The 22652-nt window shown below is 33.7% G+C and overlaps 1 protein-coding gene and 1 long non-coding RNA gene across 4 annotated transcripts in view; one reads left to right on the top strand and one right to left on the bottom strand.

Annotated features, from left to right (window-relative positions):
* LOC145668755 (uncharacterized) overlaps positions 1-13274 on the top strand; it is a 123194-nt gene extending 109920 nt beyond the window's left edge. Inside the window, exon 3 of the long non-coding RNA XR_014128090.1 lies at positions 13104-13274. This is a non-coding gene — a long non-coding RNA (uncharacterized LOC145668755). The remainder of the gene's footprint in view (positions 1-13103) is intronic.
* The window catches only part of f (espin protein forked), a 490027-nt gene that overhangs the window by 390889 nt on the left and 76486 nt on the right, over positions 1-22652 (bottom strand). The window lies entirely within an intron of this gene.

Genomic DNA, 22652 nt, shown 5'->3' with positions numbered 1-22652 from the left:
AAAGATTATGATTCCAGTATTGCCTTAAGTTCATACCCTCCGTCTAGTAAGTTTCCCTATTGCAGAAAATTGGGGCGCTTAGTACACAAAGATTTCAAGTTCACTTTTGGTCATTTTGGTCATCTCTATCTGAAACTCCTTTCACTTGTTAAAAGATTCACATTCAGGTATTATATATAACTTTTATAATGTATAAAACAGTATTCACTTTTCCATGTAATAAATGAGTGTACAAACTTCATGCTTTTTTTTTTTTTTTTTTGTAATAACTTTGGTAATTTGACTTGAATCCTTTTGATAGTGTTGCTCCCCACTGTATTCTAGCTGCACCTCTTGGTGTCAGATAGGAGACTGTGCAGCTAGCGACAACTATTAGCCTGACTAAAATATTAGAAAATTAGCGTGATTGACAAACTAAGACGTCTTACAGTATGAATAAGGATTAAAGGATTAAAAATACACCGGCTCAATATTTTTGCCTAAACGTTTATGCAACCCGTGACTCTTAAATGTTTTGAAATTTGCGTATTAGCATTACTCAAACCGATTTTTTATTTTATCCATTATGTATTGGATAACAAAAAGTCATGACTCTAGGGAAGAAAAAAAAAGAAAATATGGTAAAAAAAATGTATAGTCAAGGTTTCAATGGAGCTTCGATCGTCTGAAGGTAATCAGAAATGAACAAAAGACGATAACAGAATCTGATGTGTTGTAGCAACCTCAAACGAAGCTCAAATCTTTCAAACGGTGGTTCTTAGAATCGAAGTTTAACAGAAATCAATTGAATGACTTAAGAAACGGAAATCAAACCAACATTGTGAAAGGAGAAAGGATCGCCTGCTGTTTGTAATTATTGCTGTTCTACTTCCAGCATATGTACACTTACAATTGAAGCTTTACAAATGCATTCTACAGGTGACGCTGCCTTCTTTAATCGTATTATTGCTAATATCAATATCTACTGATTGTAACAAATATATATGTGTGGAAGTGTTGCCAACTCCACACTCGTAATAATTCCGAACAGTCTTTTATTCTGTGCGCGGGACGATATGTTGTTTTATTCACGTATCACGTAAACTTTTTAATAATCTTCCAATAATTATTTAAAAGTCAAGTAACGACCGGAATCCAATCTACGATTTTAACTCAAAATTCTGCGGTTACTCTGGGTAGGATAAAGGGGGGCCATTAATAATTGAAAGTGAATGATGGTATGGGAAGAAACGAGAAAGCCAGAAGAAAACTCAAAGACAAGACTTCAATTATTACGAACTCATATGACATGAGATCGAAATAAAAAATCTTGTAGACAAAATTTTGAAGGATTATTTTCCACTATAAGAAGGGTAAGCATAATTTTGCAATGTAAGAATAGTAAGGATGGTATTTCACTATCTTTTTTATTAAAACCGGAAGTAATAGGCGTATTATTTCCGGTTTTAATATTGAATCAGTTTGTAGTGTGAGTGTCTAGTATTATTTCACAATGTGAAACGATACTTCTTACGTAAAAGTGTAAATAGAGGTGACACTTAGTTCGTTTACGACTATTTTCTACTTTCTATCTGCTTCACTTTAAATTTTTTAACATTTTGTATTGCTTTTGATATATGCACTAAAATTTAAAAAGTTATACAGAACTTACGAAAGATTTAGAGCATGACACATTGCAAATTACTGCAATTATGCCTCTTTGCAGTTAATTGGAGTTTAGCTTTTAAGTTCTACTTGCCTTGTACTGTAAACTTTTTATGTCACTTTTTCATGAAATGGTCACTAAATGACATAGCAACTTGGATCTTCATAAATTCATCAAATTAAAAGCAAAATAATTGGTTAATTAGTTGATTGGAGTTTTGACCAAAACTACATGTGAACATGACTTATGTTTTAAAAGTAAGATCCGCGTCACTGAAATCCTGAAATCCTGAAACAAGGAGATGCGTTGTCGCCATTATTATTCAACTTTGTCCTGGAGTATGCTATAAGGAAAATCAAAGATAGCAACCAGGGCCTAGAGTTGAATGGTGTTTACTAGGTTATGGCGTACGCTGATGATGTAAATTTAATAGGAGATGATAGGGGAACAATAGAAAGAAATGCAGAGGTCATTAAACGCTTGCAGTTACATGGTTTAGAAGTAAATGCAGAAAAAAACTAAATACATGAAAGTTCGTCTGGATTGTAATACGGCAAATATCTAGGATCAATATTAACAGACGAAACCATATTCACGAAGAAATTAAATGTCGACTAAAATCAGGAAATTTGTGTTATTATTCAGTTCAAAATCTCTTGTTACGAATTCTGTCGAGGAATTTGAAGCTAAAGATATATTAAATGAGAATAATGCCTGTTGTTCTGTATGGTTGTGTGACATGGTCGCTTACTCTGAGGGAAGAACGTAGACTGAAAGTATTTGAGAACAAGATTCTGAGATGAATATTCGGATCCAAGAGGAATGGGAATGGGGGATGGTGGAAACTTCATAACAAAGAACTACATAATTTATACGGTTTACCAAACATTGTTAGGGTCATCAAATTAGGAGGAGGTCGGAAGGTGGGAAGGTCGTGTAGCCAGAATGGAAGAAAATAGGAACGCTTTCAAAGTCTTAACTGGAAGGCCAATCGGAAAACGCCCATTAGGAAGACCTAGTCGCAGATAGGAGGATAACATAAAGATGGATCTCGCTTACATATGAATATAAAGAAGAAACTGGATCCAGTTGGCTAAGGATAGAAGTCAGTGGAGAGATTTAGTGAACGCAGCATTGAACCTTCGGGTTCCATAGGCCATATTATTATTATTATTATTATTATTATTATTATTATTATTATTATTATTATTATTATTATTATTATTATTATTATTATTATTATTATTATATAATTAAACTAAAGTTCAATTGATCACAAAGTGCAAGATTTATCGAATTACTTTTTTGTATGGTATTTGTATGGTTTGTCAAAAAAAAAAAAAAAAAAAACGCAGAAACTGATGTAACACTTGTAGCGAAAGTATGTCACCATAGATCATGCTTCACTCAGTGTAAGATTATCCATTGCCTAAACTATTATCCCACCAGTAGAGTTACAGTTGGTTGAACAGAATTATACATTCCACTTCTTATTTTTTAAAAAATAAAATAAAATAAAAATGAAAGAAAAGAAAAGAATAAAGAAAAAGTTTTGTAGAACAAAATCTCTCTCTGTACATAATTTTAATAAGAAAATATAAAAATTATAAAGAAAATAACACTCTTTTATGTAGTTATTTAACACAGTAAACCATCTATATGTCTGTATGTGTGTATGCTCATTACTAATGCATTTTTTATTCATTAATTTACGAAACATCAATTGCAAAATGGTTGGAATAGTGGTGGTGTGTTTACTTTATATTTCAGAAGACCTCCGGAATCCATTACTTTGATGACGAATAAGGCTCATATCATATTTATATGATCCATGATATTAGAAAAAAGAAAACACTTTCATTCATATTCGTGATGCCAGTTTTAGGGTCAATCACAACTGATTGGCGATAATGCTAGCAGTTATGATACCTTCAATTAAAGTATGGCTTTCCGTACCAGATGGAAAACTATCTTATTTTAAACCAAATGGTTCTAATAGGACACTTGGATAGGTTTTGCCTACTAGACAAAAAGTTGAGGATGTCTCGTCTCGAAAAAATATCGTAAAAGTATTGTCTCGTCTCCGAAAGTACTTGTCTTGTCTCGGGGCAACCCTAATCTCGACGTTAGTTAAAACTAATAGAACTTATCTTAGGCGTTATTTTTAGCTGTTATTCTTCTGTAAAGTTGTTACCAATATATTATTAAACTCATGCGATACAGAGATAAGCCCCTCCCCCCTCAAGATTAACAACGTGAATTTCTTAAACAAGTCCCACTTAAAAAAAACAATGTTCATTTTTAAATTTCCTCTATGCTCCTGCCCTAAACTAATCCCCCCATGTCATCTACGTGTAAGTTCTTAATTAAAATACACTCTTCATAATAAATAACAGTATCACCTGTACGCCACGGAAAGAAGTTTGGTTTCTATACCGTCATATTTTCTCAATACTGAAACCGCAAGTGGTAGTATAATTCTACAACTTCCGGTTTTAGTAGAAACACTAGAATGGAGACGGAATATATTCTTGGGACGCTTAAATTATAACAGAAATCTGATTCTTGCTATCTTTTATCAATTTTACTGTAGACACTATAGCGACCCACATTAAGACCGGAAGTAGTTGGTTTCTGTCACTTTCGATTTGAATATAGGGTTAAGAAAAAAGGTGGTACTTATCTTAGAACGGTAAATCCATTCCAGAACAACCGATTCTCGCTATCTCTTATAAAGATCAATATTAAAACCGGAAGTTGTAGTGTATTTTTATCACTTCCGGTTTCAGTAGACACTTAAGGATGAATAGATTGCAAGAAACCGTTTCTCGCTACTACTGTTTGTGCTCTATAGTGATCAGCATTACAACCGGAAATGGTTGATTTCTACTACTTCCGTTGGATGAATCACATTTTTTAACGAACTCCATTCCTAATTTTTGACCCGCTCGATCTTGGCCAACATTGATTGATTCATCAAAGTAATTCTTCAGTTTTTTGTCTTCCGGACATACAGACACATGAACAGGTAAAGTGAATATATAAATGAATCTTGGTAAACCAAGGTCTTTTTATAAATGTTTAATTACTTAATGGACACTTCCCGTCAGAAGCCTTCCTTGTAGGTATCTCTGATGCGGGACACTAGTTTATTGGAATAAACAAGAAATACTTCAAAACCATCCATGCTTGATACGAAGACTTTGAAGATTAGTATTTTGTTGAAAATGTATTACGTTAGCTAAGATCATAGTTCTCTAGTTTACTAGATATTAATCCTTGATTACAACTAAGTCATTTAGTATTCAATTCTTCGTCTCATATTTCCTTTGTCACAAAGAAGCAAAACAATTAAACACAGAAAAGTACAGTGAATCAAATATAACTGGATTAGTTCTGGCAACCAATAGAATATTGAGAACGAAAACTTTCTGTTTCTTGTGTATAGGCCTATATGTAGACACCAAATAATGCATAATCTCGCTTTGCCTTTAGCATACTCGATACGAAAGACACTATCTAAAACGATTTTCCTTGTCAGTACAGGATAGCCACTGTAATAACAAGGTTAGTCTCATCTTATCTAGGTGTTCTGCTAAGCCAATCATCTACTTCACGTTATCTACATGAGGCTAATATGCCAGTAGAGCAATGTAAAGTGGTCACTTATATCCTCCTACGGGGAAAAAAGTATATGCGAAACCGAACGTTTTGTTGCTAAAGTGAACTAAACTGAGAATTAGAATGGTCGACACACGATACTATATTACACACGAATTAAGAAATGAAATGAAACCTTTCAGTTTTACGTCCCACGATTATGCCCGTTAGACTAATAGAGAAGGGTGATTAAGACAATGAATGATGATGAAAGAATTCGTGAAATGAGAATGTGGGAGGAAACGGGAATACCCCGAAAAAAAACACGGACACGATGTTATCCACCACAACCTTACTTGGTCGGAAATCGAACCAGGGACCTCACACACCAGAGGTAATCGCTCTACCACTAAGCTACCGTGCCTCTTTACACATAAGCATACTACGTACATATTAGAATTAAGGGTACCAGGTGTATGTTAGAATTAAGGATACCACGTATACATTAGAATTAAGGATATCACATATGCCTTAGAATTAAGGATACCACATATACATTAGAATTAATGGTGCATGTATACATTAGATTTAAGGATATCGCGTATATATTAGAATTATGAATACTACATATATTGAATATTAGAGTTGAAGATACCACGTATATATTAGATTAAAGGATACTACGTATATATTAGAATTAAGGGTACCACATATACATTACATTTAATGAACTTCAAGTATTGTACTGTCAAAAAACCAAAACTTTAGCAGATACTTTTTTAAGTGGGAAAACTAACGTAAAGAAGTTGCTGATATGTATACAGAATCATGCTTTACATAGAATGATTTTCAGCATGCAACACTGAAAATACTTAATGCAACTTGAGTCAGCCAGCAGGTATCGTCCGACATTTGTTATCCACAGCGCAAAAAAAAAAACCCAAGGGAGATTAAAAAAGAAAGACATTCATGTTTGCTCTACATCAAGAAGAACAAGTGTGTTCTTTGCAAAACAGTTACGTGCCGTATAATAGGCTTTGACGCGGAGCAGTGGCTATTGTGTGCATATGCTCCGTCACGGATATTTAGCGATCTGGCAACTATTCATGGTGTGTTGTATGTATATAGATAGTAGTGGAAAAGCGTTTTTCTTTCTTATTATTACAATGTTGACTCATTGCAGACGATGTGATAAATGTGCCAATGCAGCAAAGCAACTCAAACAACAAACAACATATGAAAGTATCCAGGTGAAATTCAGTCTCATTTGGAAGGTCACGATCTGCACATGTGACGGCACGTTTTCGTGTTGCATTCACATATATTGTATACTTGTATAATGGAAAATGATGATTGCAAGAAAATAAAAAGGAAAGAGACAATTGCTTATTTAGGACACAAATTAATACAAGTTGCAGTCGTCTATAGAAATAGATGTAGTTATGTATTATTAAGGCCACTGTTCTCTACAGATGCGACCTTGAGTATTTCCTATCTTCTGTCAAGTTCATTGCCAACAAATGTTTACTTGTACTAACTCCTCTGATTTCTAGAGATCTAAACCGAATGGTGAACGTTACGTGACCAAAAGTGAAACTCGTCAGAGACCATTTTGGTCTGCGTGCATCAGAAGTATCCTCAACATATTACCATAAATATAAAACAATTTTAAAAGATCAAAATGGTGGAATGGGTACATTGTAATCTTTAGAACATTAAATTGTGTTTCACCCGTGTTGTGGCTGTCACATAATAAAATCGACGCGCATCGGAGTTAATTTAAAACCATGTTGATCTGTCCGATGAAAAGTATTCTAGCATTTTAACGTTGAGTTAAATTGGTTGCCAGATCCCAAAATGGTGGGAAGTGCACTAATCGAATTTCTATGCATCATATTTTCACTTTGGTTAACATTGGATATATAGGCTATGTATAGACAAGGATTTTTGGTTTCACTTTCGTCAACACAATAGAGAGACAGACAACAGTATCTGGTTTCAGTTTCATTAACATGGAAAGATAGGCAAGAGCCTCTAGTTTCATGGTTAACATTGCAGAAATAGGGAATGAAATTGGCGTTATTTTGGTTAACTTTGCAGACATACGCTAGGATTTTTCGTTTCACTCCGGTTAACATTGGAGAAATGGGCAAGGACCTATGATTTCATTTTAATTGATATTGCAGAGATAGGCAACGGTATCTAGTTTCACTATGATTAACATTGCAGAGACAGACAAGGGCATTTAGCTTCGCTTTGGTAAATTTTGTAGAGACAAACGACGGTTTCTGGCTTTACATTGGTTAACATTCCAAATAGATAGGGTTATTTGACTTTACTTGGGTTAACTTTGCAGGTATATTCTAGGAGTTTTCGCTTCACTCTGGTTAACACTAAAGAGATAGGCAAGAATCTATTGCTTCACTTCGGTTGATATTGTAGAGATAATCTACAGTATCTGGTCTCACTGTGATTAACATTGCAGAGACAGACAAAGGCATTTGGCTCCTCTTTGGTAAATTTTCAGAGATAGGCAACCAGATAAATAACGGTTTCTGGCTTCACATTGGTTAACATTGCAGATAGGGAAGTATATTTGGCTTTACTGTGGTTAACTTTCCAGGCATATTCTAGGAGTTTTCGCTTCACTCTGGTTAACACTGCAGAGATGAGCAAGAATCTATTGCTTCACTTCAGTTGATATTGTAGAGATAGTCTACAGTATCTGGTTTCACTGTAATTAACATTGCAGAGTTAAATCAGGGATTTGGCTTCCCTTTGGTTAACTTCACAGAGACAAGTAACGGTCTCTGGCTTCACACTGATTAACAGTCTAGATAGGAAGAGGTATTTGGCTTTACTTTGGTTAACTTTATAGCTACATTCTAGAGGTTTTCGCTTCACTATGATTAACATTGCGAAGATGGACAAGGACCGACTGCTTCAATTCAGTTGATATTGTACAGTTAGATAACGGTATCTAATTTCACTATGATTAACATTACAGGGATAGAAAGGGCATTATTAAATATATTGCATAGCCGACTCTATCTCCATAGTCTTTTTATTACTAGAAACCGGATATCTAAACGGAATTTGCCAGGCTGATCAACTCCCCGGCGTGGAATTTAAAAATGCATAGAAAGAAAAAATTGTGGAGAACATGTTTTATTCTCATACTTGATATACCGTAGTTCCTGAATTACTTAAATTTATTACCTGGGAGCAAGAGACTGTAATACAAAATCTATGATTTTATTGAACTCAAATATTTATATATTTAGTTCGGTTGGTATCAAAACAAAATCGTGAGGAGCTTTAATATATATAGTTGTGCCCTATCCAAATATCCATGTTCCAGAATTTTACCGTACTTCCGCAACATTTTTTACAGAGGTAATTAGTGAGTACTTCAAATTATATGCCCGTAGCCAAACTCCCTCTTTAAATATTGTTGCGTGATTACCTTAGAATTCTGAAACATGTATTTTTGGATAGCGTACATATTAGTTCCTGTGTGAAGTCTTGACCTAACTACGGTAGGTACCCTAGTTTTCGAGCTATGGACCTTTAAAGTTCATTTTTTCATGTTTTTGCCGGCCTATAACTCCGAATGGAAGCATTTGTGCACCTAGGTTGGCCTATACATTTTGTCTTATCTTGTTGTCAGAAATCACCTCCCAAATGTTGGGTAGGTGTTATTTTGAAACACTCTGTATAACTATTAACGGTTTGATTAGGTTCCATCTTCCAATTTTGCAGTCGTACATTGCGACTTAAACTTTTCTATGATTTTTCCTCAGCTTCATCACAAAATTCCGGAATAGCACCTTTAAATATAGGTTCTGATCGACTTCCATTTCCAATGTTACTCCTGTTATTATACTTGTTGACTGTTTAAGACTCTGATTTAAAGTGATCCCGTATATGATGTATCTAAAGTTTGTCAAATAAATAATACACTTATATGTTTCTCTTAGATACATTCCAGTGTGAGTCCAACTATTTTATGCAAATCATCATGTCACTAGAATCACAACAAATAGATCAACACTGTGAAACACAAAAAGGCGCACCATACATTTACAAGGTACCCTACTTGGAATTTTGGGCTTAATGAGCCTTAGAAGTCTTTACGTCAAAGCAATTACCATTATTACGAAAATTCAGGTTTTACTTACAGAGCCAGCACGCAGTGTATTTATGTTTATACTCGCCACTTACCTAAAAAGAAAAAGAAAAACACAAAATAATTGTATTGAGATATGAACTTTATAAACAAATACAAAAAAAGTAAAATTATCTCAAGAAACTAAAGATTCTAACAAAAAATATATTTTAGAATGTATCAAAAATGTTCCCTAATAGGATATTATATATATTTGCATATCTAGAGTCCATCAAGAATCTCTCAGATTGCTGAGGAATAGTAATAATAATAATTGGTGCGTGGTCAAATTTCGTGCGTGATGTTAAAAAAAAATACCTAATTCTGAACTAGAAACAATTTCAAGTCAGTGGGGCAAATAACTTTGCTGTTGGCATCCTCATTAAAACTTTAACGAATCAATCGATTTCCATTTAATTACCGACGAACACTTCTTGTTCTATAACCTAATAAACGTGTCTCTTCACCGTAAAAAATATCTTTACTAGACATGTATTAACTTAAACAAATCCATATTACCAACGAACTTTAAAAAAGTTCGTTACTGATTTATTTATGTCTGCCTGTCTGTCTGTCCGTCTGTCTGTCATTTGCAATTTTTTTCAATTTTGAACCCTGCATTAGATAGAACATCAAAAACTACCTGAGAAAGTGATTAAATTTTTCGCGTCACTCTTACCGTTCCCGAGATATTGGCCAAAAAATGGCCGATTTCCAGAGATTTAAGAAGCCATATCTTGGGAACCGTAAGTCATAGTGAGAAGATACTGGTGTTGATCAATACCTAAGAGGATGGTAAATATTTTGGTACCAAACAGTAACCGGTGGCTACTAGATCAACTGTCTACTGGCCAACTGGCCACCGTTCCCCTTATATTGGCCAAAAAAGTTTGAATTTGGGAAGATTTAAGGAGCCATATCTCGGGAACTGTAAGCCATAGAGAGATGATATTTTGCGAGAAACAGAAGGTACGGATAAAAAGATTTGCTTTAACATCTAGGAACAATCACAGTTATCCTTCTCGCTCCATCTCTCCATTGTTTTTAAGTTTGTTCTGGCAATGTTCTTGGAGATTCTCAACTGGTTTTCTTTTTTTAACTTCAATTGAGGTTTTATATCTTCAGGTACAGATCTTGGTCCCAGTTATCTGTATCATTAAGTTTCGTTAAAAATAATTGATTTATGAAATAGCAATTTTAATATACAAGTTGATGAATATGATAAATGATCAAGAAAGATTTTAACATTTCACCAGCCAGAAAGTTAGTATTCCAATTTTTTATGTGGCGATCACGAATCCTTTCTTGAATTCGAAGTTAAAATGTGGAAGAATTATATTTATCTGGATTTTGGCTACTTTTTTAAAGAATCACTGTGACTTCTATAATTAGTATGTTTTGCAAACTTGTTATATATGTTTTTTACTAGTGTTCCATCCGTGGTCTATTAGATTTCGCGTCTAGTCTTCTGAAGCGCCATAAAACTGTAGCCGTTTCAGTCGTCAGAGTTGTTAAAACAGAAAATTATTCACGAAAGATAAAACACAATTCTTAATGCCAATAAAAAGTTCCAGAAAGTGATGTTGACAATAACAATAACTAAAATTTATTTAAGCTTACGTCCTACGATTATATGCCCTTTAGACTAAAGAAGATGATGAAAGCTGAATGATAATCTTTTATTAGTATTAACAATTATGTTAGATGAATAGTTTGATTAGTTTCAACGGAGCAAATACGAAATGCAAGTGACAAGCAAATGAAATGAATGGCGTACAAACGTCGGAGCAATTAACGTAAAATCAAAACATAGATCAGTCACCAAAAAATGCCTCAATTGATAGATATGGGACTTTTTTTTTTTTCAAGATCAACAGACTTCACTCATATAAACATCACGAAATTCGAGAAATTGAAATTAGATCTTACAATAGTAACTCGTTGTTTTCACGGAAGATACTGCTTAGGAGTTAATCAGCTTCAACCCGAAAATTAATACCATTTTCAGGATAATCTTTACAAGAAATCAATATACTATATAGTTTCTAATGTAACATCTACAAATAAGTAATTTGTAGGGTAATTACATGGAGAACTATATATTAGTAAAAAGCTTGTGGGACACAGTAAACAGAAACGCATCCCAGAAAAGCAACGTTTTATATATGGCGTTATTTAGTGCCTTATTGTTTCCAGTTTAAAATACTCTTGTCAACTGTTTCTGGAAAAATGTTAAATAAGCAATTCATTAAGTAATAATATGTTCAGATGGTGCGTCGAGTGCCTAACCTAACACAAACGATTTCTGGTTAAGTGTTAAAAAGAGTCTGCAACCAGATGGCTAGTATAACAAAATATCTTGTTTGAATTAAAAGCAGCAGTGTGGTTCGGACCCCCTTTTAAATTGAAAGCCTACGTCTTATAGAGTTTCAATGCTATAAACGAATGATAAAAATGTCAAATAACAAACAGTGATTAAGAAAAACCACAGAGAGTATCAGTTCAATTAACAGCAAAGAAACGAAGACACATCTCTTAATACAAATACCCGTAATACGAAGTCCATTATACAAAACTTGGCCCAGTAATTCTCTCTCACCCTGGTTCACTAGCTGGTAAAAATCATGAAGCTGCAAATTTCATTCAAGATTCCGATTTAAATATAACAGCTGACTTTATTATGAGATAAATCGACATATGTTGAGCCCTATGACATACATATGATTTGTTGGCATTAGGATATGAACTACTTCCCTTTCAATCTTTCTTATTATTACCGCCCTTCACTCGCTCATTATCTACCGTAGTTTTTCCTCTTAGACGTATTTCATTGCGCTTGCCAATTCAGGTCTAATAACTTCTCTCCTTTCACATCGAGATAAATCTTCAAACTGTCATCTGAGTAGCATCAGGGAGTAAATTAAATTAGTTCTACCATTCATACAAATCTGTTTTTAGAGCTAATGTTGGAATCAATCAATGAAACACATGTTTTATATTAATACCATTCTTCAAACCTTGTTTAGGTCATTTCTTTTCAAACGACCTAGATCGGTGAAAGAAAAAAAAAGGCATACTGTGGTTCGAAATTAAGATTGTTCTTGGTTTCAAGTTTAGACGCTAAATAAATTATCTTTTATTATAATTTTTACTTAAACGGATTTAATTAGCTTGTTAGAGAGATGGGAAAGACATACGAATTAAGATTTTGTTCACATAGTCTGTACTGCAAATTAGTTACTCCTTCTGTGAATTAGAACAAGAAGTATACAAATCTTGTATATGTTTAAGTGAAACTAGATTGATTAACTCCGATGTAACGGTTCAATTCTGCATACAATATTATACGAGGAGCAGTCAAAATGTTCCCAGAATGTTGTTCTAGTTTTTGGCATTTGTGATGCAAACACAATGATTCTGGTATAGTGCAGTTCTTAGGTTGCCTAATTATGAATTTGACAAGTATTAACACGTCATAACAGGCAGTGTACGAGTAACGTAGCTGAAAGAAGTAAGGTCTGTGGTTATCAGTTGGTGTAATTTCACAACTCGAGCAACGCGCAAACAAATCAAGTTCATGTGCAAATTGGGGTAAACTTGCATCAGGGACTTCGATAGCCTTAAAAGCAGTTTAGCACCATCAGATGTTTGGCTTTTCCCAAAGCTAAAAATGGTCCTTTTCCGTTTCAGCAACTCAGAAGAGATCAAAGCCAACGCGACGCCTGAACTTTGGAAGATACCAAAAGAGGTCTTTTGTCTGTGTTTCCACCAATCGCAGAAGCGGTGGAACAAATGTGAGCGTATTTCGAAGGCGCCAACTTTGAAAGCAATTAAGTAAATGTGTACATATTTGATGGTAATAAAGAGCTTCAACAGAATTCATGGAACTTTTTTCTTTAATTGCCCCTCGTAAACATTTTATAATATATATTTACAGTTGCGTTAGGTATTTTATTGAAAGCATTTCTATGTTTCTTATGATAGTTTTATGTATATTTTCTTGCTTTTACGTAAATGTATATATATTACTGTAGTAAAAGAAAAAGTGTTCTATGAATAGCAGTTTAAGATCGTACGTGTATCTGTCTTATACAAAATTAAATACTGCATACGTAAAACCAAAGTTCCTCTGAAGTGAAATGAGTGTCCATGTTAATAATAAAAAAATAAATTTTAAAAAAGTATGGAATTTTACGAAGAAAGTTACATCTTTTCTACGGTAAATAATCTTAATTTTCTTTTTTTCTTCTTCCTTACATGAAGTTATTCACGAAAGAATTTACACATTTAACCCATACAGGAAGGTTAAGTATGGGAAAATTGAAAAAAAAAATACAATGTGACAGGTAGCCATTATTACAGCTTCTGACACAACAAAATACTTTCTGATAATGTCTTCCTCATTTCAGTTTAAGAAGTGTTTGTTTTACTCATTTCATTTTGTTATATTTATGTAAATAAAAAAAACGCACATCATGAGATCTTAAATGTGCACTTTCTTTAATATGTCTTCTTTTCGTGTGTGTATCTTCCTAGTTGTGTAGATGGGTACCCAACAGGAACTTTCCCATCCTTTCCTAAAAGCAAATTAACAAAAGAAACTAAAGAAAAAAAAACACATTTAAAGGTTTGGACGTTACTTTCACTTATTACTATAGAAGTAACGAAGTAATCTTTATTCTAAATAGAGTAGCAGTACATTAAAGGCATAACTTGTTTAACGCATGAAAAAAAATTAAGCATAATCATATTTTTATTATTAATGATTTGAAATTGCCAATTTATTTTTCTTCTTTCTTGGGAATAAAAACATTTTTAAAAAATAGTCATGAGGAAGATATCAAAGAAGATGTACGTATATATAGATATAAATAATAACATGCGTTGGTGTGTGAAGTTCCCTCTGCCTCAGGTTGTGAACCTTGATGTCTTTTTAAGCCCTTCTTGCAAGGAGAAAGCTTCTTCAACGGTTTTAAAAAGAAAAATGTAGGGCGTAGTCAAGAGAACGTTTGTTGGAAGCTATCCCAAGAAAACTTCCACACACACAGCAAGAAACAACTATATAAAACATTTATATATATATATATACACACACAGTGTAAGCACTTTCCTTTTTTCTATAGCCTCGGGACCACGACTCTGCCATTTCTCACGTTAAGCATCGAAAAGGACGGAGAAGCAATTCATTATTATATGTATGTATGTATCAATTTCGCGAAAGTATATTGTTGTTAATAAGTCAATGCTCCAGGTTCTCCCTTTTTCTTAAACCCTTTATTTTTTTTATTCTTGAGAAGATTGACAAGTCGCAGATGAGACGATGATGATAATAGTGACGATGACTTTAGTTCCCGGCAATATTTCTTTTAAATGATGTGAATGTTCTTTCAAAGAAAAAAAAGTCATGTAATAATGATGTCAGTAGTATAAAATTTGTTACATGGTCCTCTTTCACCAATGAGTTATCAAATATAAATAATATTAGTAAAAAAAAAAGCCCGTTATCGGATGTTTTAGGTTCTTGATTTAAGAGTGTGAAATCTTTTTGTTTTTTCTTTCTTTCTTTGAATGAAGGTATAATTTATTTTAAATACCACTTCTAAATAATTTATTAATTTTGTATTGCTATTGTAGTATTTGTGGTCTGTAGAAACAAATCTCTTTCGTATATCATGATTATTATATTATCGTTAACACAACCTACTTAAACTTTCGCAAGGGATAAACTCGAAGCCAGTTAAACGCCACAAAATGACACCAAAGCCATATCTGTAAGTTAAATAAATAAATAAATAAATATGAGTTTTCAAAGTTGTAAAGTTCATTTTGATACATCCTGTATATCCAGTGATAGATCTCTTTGAACTAAACGAAATAACATTGCGAAAGTAAATCCACGTACATAGTTTTGAAGAAAACGGATAAAACAAATTTTGTGCTGTTAAAAGTGTATCATCTGTGGCATAACTATAACAGGTTCAATAACAGATGATGATTTTAATACTACCTAACTTTTAAAATAATTACAGTTTGTTGCTTTTCTTTGAGATTCGTACACTAAAAACTAGGAATGATTTTTTTTTTTCGTTTCAGATTTGAAGAGATTGAAGAGATAGAGAGATTCAATAAAATATAAAAAGTTGAATTTTACTTTGAAATCCAACGATCAAATAATGCGATTCTAAACGACTAACGCAGATATTTTAATGTTAAAAAAACGCACTCTAAGAGATGGCTATATGCAATCTGATTACGTTTTCGTTTTCGACAACAGGGGGTTTGTTACTGACATGCTCCGAAGAGGGAGACTACGTCCTTCCAATACACGAGAGAATAAGACCAATAATCTGCGAGGATGAATACGGAAGGTACTTGAAAAATGTTATGTTTAAAAAGTAATGAAAAAATGCCATTGATTATAGGAAACATATATTGGCTTCTCAAATCACAGACATCCTGTATAATCCACACATATGTTACTGAATTACTATCAATCACTCATGGATTGATCGCAATTTCAAACTTGCGATCGTATTGTGTATCGAAGGACACTTAAGAGTCTTCATTAAGAGTCGAAATTAAAATACCGCTAATTTTACAGTAATTATGTGAGATCTTCAAATAGATTAAAGATAATTGAAATATGAAACAAGAGCGCCCTAGACAATATTATTTTGCGTGAGGTACCGTTATCACAAGTCACCTAGTGGCTTTCCGTTTTCAGCTGTTTAGAAACACGAAAATAAATGCCGATTTTCAAAATGGCTCGAAATCGAAAGCAGATAAGTGAATCGTGATAACGGTTTCACATGTAAAATAATATTGTCTAGGGCGCTCTTGTTCCACATTTCGATTATCTTTTATCTATTTGGAGATATCACATAATTACTGTAAAATTAGCGGCATTTTAATTTCGCCGGGATGAAGACTATGAACTTCTACGATCGGATTCGATTTATGGCATTGCATGTTCAGAATTTCCGCCCATCCGTGTCGTCTCTGTCTTCTTTATCTTGAGATAATAGAAGAACGGTTATCAGTAATTACCTTTAAAAGATCGTTGACAGAAGTCTATTTGTATTGAACTGAATACTTCTTGGTTTACAATGTAATATTAGTGCGTTGCTCTCACGTTCCATTTATTTTCTTTCTTTCTTTGTAAATTTAAATTGTTATGAAGTTTGGTGGTCAACTAATTTACATACAAAATGTGTGTGTGTGTGTGTTTTTTTTTTGTACAAAAAATGCACGCTATCACTAGAAGCACGTAGCTTATGAAAAAAGAACCAGGATGGTGAAATTCTCTTTTGTGTGAAATATCTCTTATTTCTAAGAAAAAAAATTAAAAGAATATATGATAGATACTATCGTATAACTATAGGATCTATAAATGCGTGGAAAACGTCTGTTTTTGTTTCTTGATCCAGGGATTTGACCATAGGAGCGTTCATTCATGGATATACTACAAAGTAATGTGCATTAGTGTAAATCAATATCCTATGGATCGCTTGGATGCTAGTCCAAAATTGAAATTTTTCAGGAGAGAAATTTTAAGTGGAACACATTGTAAAAAAATCGTATTTCTCTTATTTTGGAAACCAAAACCACAATTATGCAGCTTACGGTCTAATAATTGACCATTTACAAATTTAAAACGTGTACCCATGTATAGAGGCAAATGATGGCATTAGTTCATTTTTTTTCATTTTGTATCCAAGAGACCCATATGTTACTTTGATATACTATAGGTATTCCCATTTCCTTTGTACTATCGTTTAGACTACTAGTTATACATATGCTAATTACACATTCAAAGAAATCCTTACCTTACACATGAAGACGAAGTGGACATCCATAAGACAGCAACGCAACTATAACCTAACCAAATAATTTTTATATAGTGTGTGAAATTGGAAAAAGATTTGAATTTTGAGTTTAGCATCCCTTTCAGCAGTGAGGCTATATGAAACGTGGACCTACTGCTTAACATGGAATCCGAACCACATGAGCTCTCGCCCAGAATCGAACCCGGGTCTCCCACTGAAATTGGAATTATTGGAAACTAAAGCATAGTTATTCTTCACTATTTTTCAATTTTTAGCAAATTTTTGAAATGTAAAGAGCAGAAAATAGCTAATGTTTCCATCACTACTTTATCAGTAAATAGTGTTAATACTGATTTCAATTCTAGCAATGACTTTTTATGTCTAATAATGACAGTAATCGAAGTGTTCCGAACACTTTTGAACATATAACTACCTAATGTTACTATTGAACTATTCAATATTAAGACATCAAATAGATTGAGATAGGAATAATTATTTTGCGCTTGCTTCTATTTTTCTTTGAATAGTCCACAAAAAGTTAAAAACGCGGGGAAATTATCTGACCTTAATCCTTAAGACTCGCACACCGGAACTAGGCGCATTAGCGAAGAGAGGTTTTGGATTAACAAATTTTCCAGTTATCTGAAATTATTGCCGTAATTAAAAATATTATCTTTGAAACATATCGTGTGCTCTAATGGGTGTATCAAAAGTTCGTTTGGATTCTGCACTGGTCCCAGTTCACCAGGCTGTTCGGACGAAACGTGAGGGCACGAAAAAAAATGACAGGGAAACTTACGCATTATTATATGAGGAAGACCGTTTTCCAACAATGCTGTATTGTTAATATGGCGAGGGCCCAATGGAACAGCCTGCAGAATTGGCAACACTGCATTTTCATTTAACAGAGGTCACCTTTCCAGTGTGGAATTGAAATAGTTGGTGTAATTTGAAAAACACCACCATTTGAGATTGAAAAACCACCTATTTTCAAGTGGCTTTTTTCTTGTATCTTTTCTTACAATGGAGTTGGCTTATGGTTTTGAACTTTTGATACACCCGGTATATTATGCCAAATTATGTACTGAGGACAACAACCTTTTGGTTCAATACAAATGCCTAAGACGGAAATTATAAAAGACCAACGATTTGTAATTTGATAATTATAATCAGTGAAGTCCATTTATGTTTCTGAAGTTAATTATGTAACCCACATTATAACTGATTAAAAACTGTAAGATTTCCATTTCTTTGAATTTTTTGAAAGATATTTCCAGTTTTTACTGTACATAATAATATTACAAGTAGCAGTGGCGTATTTACGATTTTGTTTCGGGAGGGGCTTTGCTAACTTTCGGGGGGGGCTTGCTTGAAAATGTGAAAATTCTGCAAGATATTTCATATACTTTACTATAGTAAGTAAGATTTCGGGGGGGCTTGAGCCCGGAAGCCCCCCCTAAATACGCCACTGACAAGTAGTATGTGCATCAACGTTAGGAGATACACACACACACACACACAAAAGAAAAAAGATCAATGCACATACACCATAAATAAGTGCATTGTTTGTGTAATAGTTCAGTATGCTTTATTCAATATACAGTATTTTGTTCAACTAAGTGCTACTGGGGCCATGCGCGCCGACTACGTGGGTGTTCAGGGACTCCAACACCCACAAGATTTTTAGTTTGGACCCGAGTTTGAACCCGTTTCTCTTACGTTTATGTCAGCCGTGTTACCGACTGAGCTAGGTCAGCCCCAACTTATCCTTATATTACCGGTATATTTTACTTTATCACAGCACAGCCCTTTATGACAGTGTTCATAAAAGATTTTAACTACAAGAAAATCAATTTTAAAATTATGGAGACTCTCCTGAAAACATATAACACGCCCCGCCATTGATATGCACCCACATAAATTTTGGAAAGTCGACGCCGTTGACTGGGGCAGCTCCCGATCCAAACTTTTGATTTTGATCAGTTAAATTTATTGAAATATAGTATTGTAAGCTTTTTAAAACCATTATAGTGATTCTATACAAATTAGGGGCTATTTAAATGGCGATTTTCGATTTAACCGACTATTTCATTATCCGACCAGGGTCCAGCTCCATGGTGGTCGGTTAGCAGGCAGTCTACTGGACTTTAAAAACTGAAAATGTGATATATGGTCTTCGTGTAACGACGTTTTGTTCGAATTATCCAAAACTTCGGTTTAACGAGATTCGGATTAGTATGATTCTTCTGTATCTAATTTTATAACAAATCCATTTTTCCATAAATAATTTCTGGTAATTATCACTGTTAACACTGAGAAAATGAATAAATATGTGTTGATAGTTTTATCTATCACAAATCATAATATACATTGTTTATATAAATTAGTTCATAGCAAAAGCGTGCAATAAATTCCATGCTATTTAACACTCTTTAAACACAGCTTTTTCCTTTTTCTTGTTTATCAACACGATATATTTGTCACTATTTACGCATTTGTCAGATTACGCATAAAATACGAATACTTAACGCTTGATGAAGTATATTACTTTCAGCAACACTAAATTAAATAAATATATAAGAGAGTGAATTTATGTGGAATATTTTTGATTTCTTAACTACGTAATTGTTATAAATAATTACAACGAAAAGTATTATAATAACCTATAGGTAGAAGTTTTTCCCTAGCAGTAGTCTAAAAATATAATTATTTATTTTATTATTATAGACGCTTTCCCTGATAGTTATTCGCTTTTTATTTATTTATTTTTATCAAAGTAAACGAAGGTTTTGTATTTTAAATTTTGAACTCGTTAAGTATTCATTCATTATTATTGGTACATGCTCTGCTGCAAGATAGAAGCTGAAGCCACGGTGGCTCAGTGGTAGAGCGCTCACTTCTGTTGTGTGGGGGTTTCTGGTTTGATCTCAGAACGCGCTATGTGGACATTGTGGTGGATAAGCATTGTGCTCCTGAGTTTTCTCGGGGGTCTGCATTTCACCATTATCAAGCATCATCATCAACTCCGTTTCCTTAGCCTCGATGCATAATCTGGGTCGTTAAACTTAAAAAAAAAGAAAAGAAAGAAAGAAAGAAAGAAAGAAAAGAAAAGAAAAAGAAAAAAAGAAGAAGAAGGAGCTTTCATTCACTAAGACCTTCTGTTTAGGGCCAGAATCAATTAACGGAGGGCCACTCGAGAAAAGGGTCAAATTTTCAAAAACCAACAGTGCCAATTTAGAACTTTTCTGACCAAATCTACTTGTATTCATCGATCATCCGTCTCCTTTATTCTAAAGGGCGTAAAGTGGAACGTAAAATAATTTGATCTAATTGCTGACATGGTAAACAGCCATAGACTATAGACTTAACGTTCAGTGTTAGCAAGAAAAATGTCATTTATGCTAGTCCATGGAGGAACCCGTGAAGAGGGATCCCACCTGGTCCGAACCCTTCATAAACTTCCTAACTCAACACACATTTGTCCACTTTCTCAACAAAATTATACTTATTGAACAGGGATATGATTGATGTAGCACGAAAAATTGTTTTTACACTTCAACTATACTCTTTCTCTTATAAAACAATCTAATTTTATCACACTGAGAAAAAAATGTAGGTGACGTACTTAAAAAGGTAGCTTACATGCGTAATTCCTGTAGTTTTTAGACTTAACGTATAGCAGACTTATAACTGAAAACGCATGTTTTATAATACTTTCTGTATAAGTGTTCCATCTATACGTACTTTCCATATGAAACTATGTAGGGGGTCAGGATCTCACATACAAATGGACGTATATAACATATAGCTGAGGAATGTAACATAAGTATATGCATGTGATATACGGAAAACTGTTAGATGTCAGACATCCTGCAACGGCATGATGTAACATCTAAGGGCAGTGTCTATGTAGCATACGGATAATGTATGCTCCGTACTGATTTCTATAGTAAGCAAGAGGATACCGTATATTTGTACAATATACCGCTGTCCGGAGAACGGATTTTTCTCTGTGCATTTGTTCTGAAAATATAGTTGGAAGTATTTTACAATTTCATATTATTTTTTCGGGTCCAGAATAATACCCGTTCAATACTACATAGACGTAGTTACATGTAGTATTGGAACTCCTCATGGCTTGTGCCCCTCAAAAAAAAAAAAAAAAAAAAAAAGTGGGTGCGCGCCTGTGCTAAACCAACCTGACAAGCTTCTTCCTTCAAACCCACTATGTGACTAGTAGCTTCCCCCTAAAAATGATTAAAATATCGCTTGTCTCTGCTAACAAGTAACTTATTTGACTAACTGAGATAGTTAAGTTGGCGTTTCATAATTTTATATATCCTTCCTGACAAGTTTTCGATAAGTTTAATGTGTCGAATACTGTCATGGTATTTTTCATTGGATACGCGAGTTCTGATAAAGTACTTTCGACCGTCAACTTCACACCTCTTCTATCCATAACGTTTCCAATGTTAAATTGCCTTCCGGACCTATGTTTAAAAAAAAAGTAAATAATATAATACTCCATATTCAGTCTATAACTCTGAAATCGCTATTCTACTAATTTAGCATTTATTAATATAGTTCTATCTTCACCTTTAAAGGCAAGTTAAACTGGAAAGGAACTTTTAGAAGTGCAAATAGTCTAAATATACCGTAAATGTATCATCCGAGCATTTACTTGGTGGAGCAGAGAAAAGAAACTGAAAAAAAAAATCAGGCAGAATGGCTGGGCTACGAGATTTGAGCCCAGAACTTCCCAACTTTAAAGTGAGAAATCAATTTATTCATGTCTCTCCTTGATCTGGTAGTTATCATGATTTATGTAACAAATAGGATAATTCTACTCAACCAAAAACGTAACAACATGAAAACATTCATAAGAAGCAAAAAGTACGTATACTCAATGAAAAATTCTAAATTTTATTTTTATTTTCTCTTTTTTTTATATTTTTTTCATTCAACGAAGTCCGAACTTGTGGTTTCACGGTAAGTGTCATGGCGGAGAAAACACGTCTTGCACGACTGGCAATATTTTTAACTGTTTTTAGATCATTTTAGGTCAATGGTCATTTATGGCAATTTCTTTTGGAAACGAATTGTGAAATTTTCACACTGAAACAAGCCTTGTTTTATTATGTCTTCACACTATACAAGTTTTTTCCCTAAATATAATAATGTTTTACACATAGTTAAAAATGATCAAAATAATCCAATCTAAGTTAAACTGAACTGTCTGCCGTTAAAAGTTACAGGAGGCTGTAGCCGGGCATACTTTTTGCAGCTGGGTGAAATGAAATCAGCATACTGACTTCATTACCAAGTCTATCATTGACTCATGATGGTATGTGAACACCAAAATTATATAACCTCTACCCATCGGCGCAAATCTGTCTTCAACATTGGGGCGGAA

Source organism: Thermobia domestica, chromosome 13 (assembly GCF_964235325.1).
Source record: "Thermobia domestica chromosome 13, izTheDome1.hap1.1, whole genome shotgun sequence".
Lineage (NCBI taxonomy): Eukaryota > Metazoa > Arthropoda > Insecta > Zygentoma > Lepismatidae > Thermobia > Thermobia domestica.
This window is presented reverse-complemented; position numbering and strand designations above follow the sequence as displayed.